General features: G+C 37.1%; 1 long non-coding RNA gene across 1 annotated transcript; it reads left to right on the top strand.

Moving 5' to 3' along the window:
* The first annotated feature begins 6,121 nt into the window (after window positions 1-6,121).
* On the top strand, window positions 6,122-7,683 carry LOC112747057 (uncharacterized). The gene is made up of 3 exons (XR_003174737.2): window positions 6,122-6,276; window positions 6,669-6,721; window positions 7,457-7,683. It is a non-coding gene; the product is annotated as an uncharacterized lncRNA (long non-coding RNA).
* Window positions 7,684-9,478: the final 1,795 nt, after the last annotated feature.

Raw genomic sequence — 9,478 nt, 5'->3', positions numbered from 1 at the left:
CCTACTAAGAACTCCCCAGTTCTTACCCCTTCTCTCTCCCTTCCCCGTTCAAATGGAAGTAAGAGTACCTTACCGTAGTTCGTTGATGATGGTTCTGCAAAGAGGATTCCACTCTAGATAGTCTTCTGAGTCTAGGGTGAATATCGTTCTCTGTTTATATGTATATACTGTGAGACCAGCCGATGTCTACACCCCGTTTGTACGTGAACATTAACCTAAATCCTGTGTACGAGACTCCTGTTGTGTGGCTACTTCATGAGGTACCAGAGAGACATCCTTTGGCAATGTCTGATTGTGCAGAGAAGTAGCAGATGATGTTCTACCTTTTGATGACGTTCCACCTGACTTGAGTTTTGAAGACCTAAACGTACTTTTCCTCGCTTTAGTAGTCTAGAGGGACTAGGTGTGTATAGAGTCTAGTCTAGCCTAGGTGCCAGCTTAGGGACCTCTTGAACAAGTCAGGACCTGGGATGTTGTATGTATGTATATGTATATAGTTATTATCTAGCTATATCTAGGGGTGTTCTAACTAAAGGTCTATACTCTAATAAAAGCTGGATCACTAAATGTTGCTAGCTACTTGTGATGTATTTATGTGTGGTTGCTTATAACTATTTTATCTGTTATCAGTTGTGAGTTGATTATGAATGATTTTGTCTATTAATCCAAACGTTTTAAAAAAAATATACCTCGAAAATTAACTACGCTTTTAACAACGAATCAGGCTCATATGATAAATAATAGATAATAATTAGGAGGACAAATTGGTAACACTCAGTTTCCGGTATGATCTAGACATATTGAAAATTGGGTCGTTACAATTTGGTATCAAAGCAGTTCATTCCCAGTAGAGCCTGGGGAGTGGACTGACTATGCTTCATTGCATACTCTGTTGTGTGTCTCATGCGTATAGGATATCCCAGTGATATATGTTGTATGATTGTTTCTGTGTTTTCATTTTGGGAATGTTCACACTTGACTTGAAGTGTTAAGACTGATCACCTTAACAATGATTGTTTGGTGTGAACAAGACTATAATGGGTTCACAGAGACGAGACATACGGGAAGGAATTCCTAATGTTAACTACGAGAGGGAACAGGAAACGTTTATGACTACTATGAACACTGTAGCTGAGGCAGTGCATGAGGCTACAATAGCAGTGGCTAGGGCTGTTGACCATCTTGGAGTGAAAAACAGGATGGAGAATGAGCATGGGGAAGATAGTGGGAATGATGAGAATAACTTGGGGCATCTTGAAAGACCTATGACACTCACGACCTTTCTAAAGGTTAACCCGCCTAAGTTCAAGGGAACACTCGTTGTGACTGACGCTGATAACTGGTTTCGAGGTATTGAACGATCACTGAGAGCGCAGCATGTTCCGGAAGGACAACACGTGGAGTTTGCTACTTATATGCTTGAGGGAGAAGCTGAGTACTGGTGGCAGGGGATACAACGATTGCTACAACATAATGAAGTTGACATTCCTTGGGATATTTTTAAAGATGAATTCTACAAGAAATATTTCCCGAGAGCAATGCATGATGCTAAGGAAATAGAGCTTATGCAACTGAGGCAAGGGGATATGACTGTTGCTGAGTATGCTCATAATTTCAATGACTTGTGTCATTTCTCTAAGATCAGTTAAGGGAATCCTGCTGACTTTGAAGAATGGAAGTGCTTGAAGTTTGAAGGAGGCCTTCGTGACAATCTGATGAGTTTAATAGTTCCACTGGAGATACGTAATTTTGCCGAATTAGTCAACAAGAGCAAGTTAGTGGAAGAATGTATTAAGAAAGTGATTGTGCCCAAGGTGAGTCACCAAGGATTTCCACCAAGGTGTCTTAGCAATCATCAGGCAGCTGGAAGAAGGGTGCATTTTAAAGCACATGGCATACGACAGCATAAGAACCTACAAGTTGGTAACATTACTGCTCGCCGTGCAAGTGAGAATAGAGGTAAAGTAAGGCAAGGCAATGGTAAACGAGCCCATCAGGCTTACATAAACCCTGCATGTAAGCAATACAAAAAAGAGCATGGTAACAGGTCTTGGCAGTTTGGATCACCTAATTGCTATGCTTGTGGAGAACTTGGACATATTGCCAAGGATTGTCCGAAGGGATTTACTCGAAATCCAGTCAGAACCCAACAACAAGGACGAGTGTTTGCTATCACTATTAACGATGTTGTGCAATCGGACGCCCTCATTCAAGGTCAATGTTATGTCAAGAATCGATTTCTAACTGTACTGTATGATTCGGGCGCATCGCATTCTTTATCTCTCTAACTGTTGCTCACGAGTTAGGATTATATTTCTTTAAATTAAATTTTCACTTGATTGTTCATACACCTACATCCCAAAATGCTTTGACCAGTTTAATGTACCTGCAAGTACCACATGCTATTAGGAATCGAACTTTTATACATGATATAATCTGTTTGCCTCTATGTAGTTTAGAAGTTATTTTAGGATTAGGTTGGTTATCTAAGTATCATGTTTTCCTTGATTATTTTAAAAGAACTGTTGTTATTCCATCTGATAGTCTATGTACTAAACTATTTCTTTCCCACACCTTATATCTGAATTCTGTAAGAGTTACCTTAGGCGGGAGTGATTGTGAGGGGTATGTTCTGTTAGGGGCTAGCTCAAATGATAGTGAATTAAGCTTAGAACGAATCCAAATGGTGAAGGAATTTCCTGATGTTTTCTTGGACGACATACCTGAGTTTCCTCCTCAGCGAGAGATATAATTCAGCATTGATCTAGTACCTGGAACCGGACCGATTTCCATAGCACCGTACTGGATGTCACCATTGCTTGCAGAGCTGAAGAAGCTGTGACACGGGATCGTAGTGGCCTATGGAGGTACAAGAACAGAATTTGTGTGCCTAACTCTGGAGCATTGCGACAAAAGATTCTTACTGAAGCTCACCAAAGTAGATTTTCTATGCATCCTGGAGTGACAAAGATGTATCAAGATTTGAAGCAAATATTCTGGTGGTCAGACTTAAAGAAAGAGGTAGCTGATTATGTCTTAAAATGTTTAACCTGCCAGAAGGTGAAGGTGGAATATCAGAAGCCGTCAAGAACCCTGCAACCCTTAAAAATACCACAATGGAAATGGGAGCAGATCACTATGGATTTTATCATGAGATTGCCAAGAACCTTAACAGGACATAATGCCATTTGGGTGATTGTGGACAGGTTGCCAAAATCGGCATGCTTCTTTCCGATTCGAGTTGACTATACTTTAGAAAGGTTGGAACGAATATATATATTCAAGAAATCATACGACTACATGGGATACCTTCGTAAATTGTCTCAGATCGAGTTTCGAGGATTACTACTAGATTTTGGGGAGCTTTTCAGAAAGCGTTGAAAACAGAATTGCACACGAGTATAGCATACCATCCTCAGATAGACGGACAATCAGAGTAGATAATCCAGACGTTAGAAGACATGTTACGATCATGTATGATAGACAACCAAAGTAGCTGGGATAGGTATTTGCTGTTGGTCGAATTCGTCTACAACAACAGTTTCCAATAAAGTATCGGGATGACACCATATGAAGCTCTCTATGGAAGAAGATGTCGGACACCATTGTGTTGGAATGACGATGGAGAAGCTAGTGTCTTAGGTCCAGACTTAGTGTAAGAAACTACTGAGAAGATAAAGGAGATATGTTGGAAGATCCAGACAGCACAAAGCTGTCAAAAGAGCTATGCTGATAATAGACGTAGACCCTTAGAGTTTAGTGACGGAAACCATGTCTTTCTAAAAGTAACTTCGATTACTGGAATAGGTAGAGCCCTTAATACTAAAAGGCTTAACTCACAAATACATAGAACCTTTCAAAACACTTAAAAGAGTCAGTCTAGTAGCTTATCAAATAACCCTTCCTCCTTATTTATCAAACTTTTATGATGATTTTCATGTCTCGCAACTTAAGAAATATATTCCTGACATGAGTCACGTTTTACAACCAGAAACAGTTCAGTTATGAAATGATTTGATATATCAAGCATCACCAGTTCAGATCGTAGAAAGAAGTGATAAGCAACTAAGAGGCAAGACTGTTCGCTTAGTCAAAGTAGCATGGGAACCAAGAGGAGGAGAAGAGCACACTTGGAAACTGGAAGACAAGATGAAAGCTGATTACCCGCATCTATTCCTAGATAACTAAAATCACTACAAGAAAAATACCCATTCAGCCACACTTTTTTTAAGCTACATTTGAAAAGCATAGCCTATTCTATTCTATGAATAGGCTACGCTTTTCTCCGTGTTGCCTTTTAATAAGAGAAAAGAATACACAATTATAGCATCATTTAAAAAGTGTAGCCTTAGGTATTATAGAAATCACTTATAAAGCGTAGCCATAGGTTAATATCTATAGGTTCACTTTTCATATCAAAGAGGACGCTTTTAGAGGGTAGCCTATTTGTTAAATTTTGGGTGCATTTTAAAAGCGATGCCTAATGTATCTAGAGTAAAAAATTTGACACTTAGTGAAATTTTTTCCTCTTTTTCCTGAAAGCAAACTCATCACACTTAGTAAAATTTTTGTGATTCAATTCCCTCCAAATGTCACTCAATCACCTTCGTCCCCTTTCGTAAACCCTCAGTCTCACTTTTTTCTGAAAGCTCACTCATCACCTTCATCACCTTCATCGCAAAGTAGAAGCCCTGGCCATCGTTGCCCTGCTCACCATCAGTCTCACTTTTTCCTGAAAGTCCTGCTCACCATCGTTGCCCTCCACTCACTCTCTTCGCTCTCGCCATTGACCCTCTCACTCTCGCTCTCGCCACTGACCCTCTCACTACAAGAAGAAACCCTCTCAGTCTCGTCATTGACCGTCGTCGCCCCCCACTCACCACTCACCCGCACTCACCACTGTCCACATTGCTGCACTACTGACCGTCGCTCCACTTCGCCATCTTGCACTGATCGTCGCTGCGCTGCCCTCACCATCGTCACTGCGCCACTTTCACCATCGTCATCTCCGTGCTTCTCATCATCGTCTTCTCCGTGCTCACGTCATTGAATAGGTATGTATTGATTTCTATTTGGTTCTGAAATTTCAGAGACTTAGGGTTCTGATTTTAGGGGTTTTAATTTGGGAGTTTTAATCTGTGAAATATGGGTTTGTGAACTGTAATTTGATAACATGCATGCTGTTGTTGATGAAGATGTGTGGTATTTTAGGGTTTGTGCACTGTGATTTAATATACATCTTGTCTATTTTCTCTTCTTTCCTTGTTTTGCAGCCTGGTTTATCTTGACATTCTCATGCCACCATTAATAGAGTAACGGTAGCAACTTCCAATTTTTTTTGCAGCCTGGTTTATCTGGTTTTGTAATTTTTTTTTGAGGATTTGTTGTTTTGATATTTGGGGTTTTACAATCTTGTGTAATTTCTGCTTCTTACTATGTTAGAGTTTGCTTTTTTATTTTGCATTTTCCTGTATTATTTTACATCTTGCTTTGTTAGGGTTTGTAGTTGTTATTAGTGTTATTCTCTCATTGGAAACTAAGTACCAGCAGGTTTGGCAAGTGAGACTATAACCGATGACAGGGATACAACATATGAAGAGGATATCAACTCTGCTGGGACCAAGAAAAGTGATTCAAAAAGGTACAAGTTGTCTTACAAGCTTGCTGAGCAAAATCGATTTTCTGGTCCTTTCTATATCAAGTTAGTTTCTGCCAAATATTGAATTAACCTCAATGTAAAGTGTCAGCCGGACACTGAAAAGTTTCACATGCTGTTGGAAAATTTAGAATCATATATTAATTCTATTCAAATTACAGGTTAAAATGACGTTAGAACTTTTGTGAAAAAATGAGGTTCGACTCTGTTCCTATATTAATGATATTCAAGGTCAGGGATATGGAAAGAAAGCAGGTCACTCAATGTTCTTTCTTGAGAATATTTTTGTTCCACCAATCAAATTCCGCCCTCCCCTGTATTAATGATAAGGCTTGTAAATTGCTGGCATTCAAAGTATAACTACTCCTTTTTAGTCCTTTCATTGTTTTGTGAATACTTGACTATCTTTTTTATTCTACATTCACCTTATTGACTTGGACTTGGGAAATTGTGTTTGTAGGTATCGGAGCATGCTCATACTATTTTGTTGAGTAAGATTCTGCAGTCTAACATAAGATTAGGGGATGCCCATCTAAACAAGAAGGATCCCTCGATGGTTTTAGCCAGGTGGGTGGAACTTTAGCAATCTGTAAATGTGCTCTTTACCAGTAACACTTCTGGTGAGAATTTATGCTGTTTTGTTTTGTTTTGGTTTCTTTTTTTAGTTGTAACATGCAGACCTGGGTGTAGTTGGGTAATATATTTTATAAATATCTTTAGATTCTTGTTTGATTCTTGTTGCCCCCATTCTTCCAAAAAACGGGATAGAATTTCAGCACAAGGCAAAAAAAAAGACTTATGGTAATTCACGCTTTGTGATAAGTGGTTTCGTGACGATACATTTTCATAGCCACTAGTTCATAATGCAGAAAAATTAATTGGCTTGATGCATCATCATTTGCTACTTTTATGGAAAGGAAACTTTATGCTATTAGATTTTGCTTTCTCTCCCAATTTAAATTTCCAGTCAGTTTTCTTGTTAATATGCTACTTTTGCTTCTTGACATTGCAGGAAAAACAGAATATGTTTATGCTCGTGTGAAGCTTTCAAGATATTCTTTAGAGGTTTTTCTATTCATTATCCTTAAAAAATCTTTCCGTCTATGTTTGTTTAATATTTTTTTTTCGAGGATGCAAGTTCCATGGTTAATATAATATATTAAATATTTATGTGGCTTTTTCCTTAAACCTACAGGTAGCTTTGATTCTAGACCACATATATAATTCCATATAGTAACACATATTTAACAAAATAATTTCAAAATGATTTAGAGTCAACTGAACTTTTCAAACAAATTGAAGCAAAATGTCCAAGAAATTCAACCCTTAAGATCCGGACCACAGAGCCAGGACACACAACATAAAATACCAAAAAATGTGTTTCCTCATTTCCATAAGGAAATGCATCAGAACAAGGGAAGAACAAGTGTCATACAATTTCTGAGTAAGCACTAGACATTACACATATTTGAGGGGAAATAATCTTGTGTAGTTTATTAGGGAACTTGTCTTTATTGTTAAGTGTTAATACAATTGTGTACTGCAGTTTAAATAAAAGACTTGATGTTAGGGGGAGCATTAGATTTGTATAAGGTTTATAAAGAAGTATCCTTATTCATAGAATGAGCGAGGACTGAAAAACTCAAAAAAGGAAAATTTCAGGCTAATTCCCTTGAGATATACACAAGGATATGTTCAGACCACTGGCTCATGTATTCATCTATGATTTATTTATGTTTATTACTTTATTACACTTTGTAAGAAAATGTCATTGCTGATTATTAATTATACTCTTGTTAGGTTCTGTCTGAAGATTTGCCTGCTACTATTTCTAAAATATCATTTCCAAAGACGATGAAATGGAATTCCCAGGTATGTGGGATTTGAGGCAGATGAAGAACTAGAAATCTCCCAAATACGATCTTCCGTTGAACAAGATATTTAAAGAACAAGATTTTTTTCTCTTCTATCAGAAGGTTAATAATTTTTATTAGAAGATACTTATGTAGGATACAATATTTTGGTTTTTTATAGTTTATTAGTAGTAAATTCTAAGTGATCTAATGTATATTTTGATATTGGTATGTTTAATTTAGTGTGAGATGTATGAATACTCATTTATGATCATCCCAATATTTTTAGTTCATTATAAATATATTTTCTTAAAGGATAATTTTATTAATTAAAGAATATTGTATGGTATTATTGTGTATTTATTTTTATTTTATAATTTTTCACTAATTTAATTAAAAAAATAGGATTATATAATCATATTACTAAATATTAGGTTTTAGAAAAAAAATTATTAGAATATATATATAGAAAATAAAAAAAAAACAATGAGGGACTTAAGGCTACACTTATATACAGTAGCTATAGTATACAATAAAAAAAAGAGGGATCTAAGTCTACGCTTATAAAAAGTAGCTATGGTATACAATGTGGCTACGCTTTACAAGTGATGCAGTAGCGTTGAAAAGCGTAGCCTATTCTGGAAAAATAAAAGCTAAAAAGCATAGCCTTTGATCCTGGACAGCATCACTTGAAAAGCGTAGCCTATTCCCAAACGCCAAAAGCGTAGCCCTTGGTGCAGAAAAGCGTAGCCTTTGAGAATAGGCAACGGCCGAATAGGAATCACCCCAAAAAGCGTAGCCGTAGCCTAAGGCATCATTTTTTTTTTCACTTTTGGCTACACTTTTCAAGTGTACCTGAATGGGTGTTTTTCTTGTAGTGAATTTTGAGGGCAAAATTTTCTTTTAGGAGGGTGGAATGTAACAACCCTGATTTTCGAATACATGAGATCTTTTCTGAAAGTACGGATTTCTCCGGAAGATCAGTAACGGGAACACCTCTGATATATCATCAAGCATCTCAATCTTCAATGTCATTATGTAATCCTTAAGCTAGAACCTCTTCTGAGGCAAGCTCAATAATGCAATCGCGAAGAACCTAGTTTTTGAACCATATCGGTTGGCAATTTTGATTCTGATTTTCGTAAATAGTCTCTGTTTGACGAACCGAACTTGATTCATGAGAGGAAAGAGATAATAGTATAATATTATCATTATATTAGTATTAAAAAATACTTGAATGATATTATAAGGTTACCTGGTCTGTTTTAGTTAAAAACAGAAAATCAGTTTAACCAGGTTTACGGTTTACTGGTGCTGCTTAGCACCAGCACTCTCTGATGACTTTAGCAATGCTAAGGCATCATCATACATGTTTTGTTCTCACAATAAATATGTTACTTGTGTCATTTATGCTAGTAGCTCAGAAAACAATTTTTAGAGATGTTTTTACAAGTGTTCCGATACATCTGGTTTTAGTAGTTATACACCTGAGATATTTTAATATTATTTTAATCCACCTCCAAGCCAACCAATCACAACTCACCTTACACCCCCAAGACCTCCAAGGCTGTCTCATTTCATCAGTTTGTCCGAAAATAACAAGAGAGAAAAGAGAGAAACTTTCATGAACACTTAATCTTCAAAGCTTGATTTCTTCTGAACTAAAACTCAAATCAAAACTCTGATTTCACCAAAATGATCCTCTCTTCTTCCTCTACATAACCATGTAACTTATCAAGGCTGGAAATTAGGTGAGATGGCTGTCTCCCTCCCTCTTCAATTTGGTTTTCAAGAAAACATGCTTAAACAAGTGTTTTCTTGATGTTCTTCCTTAGATCTCTTGCTTAGCTTGACTTCTGGGCTAAAGATCTTTGATTTCCTGCACGTTTAAGGTGAGGATAACCTTCCTAAGATGCTGCTGAAGTTCGTTTAGTTGATGGTTTAGAGCTTTAAAGTTGTTCTTGATGTG

This window comes from Arachis hypogaea, chromosome 15 (genome assembly GCF_003086295.3).
Source record: "Arachis hypogaea cultivar Tifrunner chromosome 15, arahy.Tifrunner.gnm2.J5K5, whole genome shotgun sequence".
NCBI lineage: Eukaryota > Viridiplantae > Streptophyta > Magnoliopsida > Fabales > Fabaceae > Arachis > Arachis hypogaea.
This window is presented reverse-complemented; position numbering and strand designations above follow the sequence as displayed.